We start from the raw sequence: 1,430 nt of genomic DNA on the forward strand, positions 1-1,430 counted from the left end.
CATAGTTGATCTTAGATTTGGGACTATGTATGTAAGAATTTCCATGACTTACCATTGCATTGATTAGGAAGCATAATAGAGAGTTCTTGCACTTGAAACGATTATTCTTGGTGAAGCATCATCCGAGTACCGCATCTTTATCGATTGCCTTACCTCCTCCTTACTTTTGCTCTCTTACTTGTTGCTTTTAATTGTTGAGAATTGAATCATTGTCACACTTATCATTGTTGATATTCCACATAGCTAAGAATCGAATTAAGTGTCTTTACTCCCTACTCCCTGTGGATTCAATACCCGCTCACCCGGGATTATTACTTCGACAAACCCATGCACTTGCGGGATATACGCAAGGGGATCTTATCAAGTTTTTGGGGCCGTTGCCGGGCAGCTGGGCGTTTAGAGATACTTTGCAATTTGTTTTCTTAGCTATTTCACCACACATTCTAATTCATATCTTCTTATTCCATCATCGATCTGATTGTCTTTGTCTTTCTTTTTGGTGCAGCTCCAGGTTATCACCCGAGGGAATCCATCAATATTGATTGAAGGAGACCTTGAGCTTGAACATACACTTAGAAGAAAGGGAAAGAACTTGTGCAAGAACAACATAATCCAGCTGATTTGGAAGTTGAAGGATCTGAAAACATGGCAGAACAAAATGAGCAACAACGAACACTATCCGATTATGCCAGACCTTCAGCGTTGGGGACACGATCGAGTATTGTGCGTCCCCAAATTACAGCTCAGAACTATCAGCTAAAGCCGGCATTCATCCATATGTTGGAGCAGTCCGCACAATTCAACAGTTTGGCTGATGAGGATCCAAACAGTCACATAGAGAGCTTCCTCGAGTTGTGAGACATGCTAAAGATAAATGGTGTGACGGATGATGCCATCAAATTGAGAGCCTTCCCATTTTCCTTAAAAGGGAGAGCAAAGCAGTGGCTATACTCATTACCTAGAGCATCAGTCTCTACATGGGTAGAGATGGTAAAAGCTTTTCTAGCCCGTTATTTCCCTCCCGGGAAATCAGCAAATCTTAGGAATGAGATCTCATCCTTTGTGCAGTTGGAATTGGAGTCTCTATTTGAGACATGGGAAAGTTCAAGGAACTCCTGCGAAAGTGTCCGCAACATGGATTCCCGGAGTGGATGATTGCTCAAACCTTCTACAATGGTTTGAACCCGAGTACAAGGCAACTCTTGGATGCGGTGGCGGGGAGGTACCTTAGGTAGCAAGACCCCCGATGGGGCTCGTCAATTGATTGAGGAAATGGGGTTAAATAGCTACTAGTGGAACGCTAGGGAGAAGAAAAAAGTGGCCGGTCTCCATGAAATTGATGCGGTAACTTCATTGGCGGCCCAAGTGGAGAGTTTGAGTAAGAAGCTAGATCTTATAGCTTGAATAGAGTTCTGGCCGTGACCAATTGC

General features: G+C 43.4%; 1 non-coding gene across 1 annotated transcript; it reads right to left on the reverse strand.

Moving 5' to 3' along the window:
- Window positions 1-1,035: 1,035 nt before the first annotated feature.
- LOC120266194 lies at window positions 1,036-1,141 on the reverse strand. The gene has a single exon (XR_005538040.1). It is a non-coding gene; the product is annotated as a small nucleolar RNA R71 (small nucleolar RNA).
- Between the last annotated feature and the right edge of the window lie 289 nt (window positions 1,142-1,430).

The sequence above is a fragment of the Dioscorea cayenensis genome, chromosome 1 (genome assembly GCF_009730915.1).
Source record: "Dioscorea cayenensis subsp. rotundata cultivar TDr96_F1 chromosome 1, TDr96_F1_v2_PseudoChromosome.rev07_lg8_w22 25.fasta, whole genome shotgun sequence".
Classification (NCBI taxonomy): domain Eukaryota; kingdom Viridiplantae; phylum Streptophyta; class Magnoliopsida; order Dioscoreales; family Dioscoreaceae; genus Dioscorea; species Dioscorea cayenensis.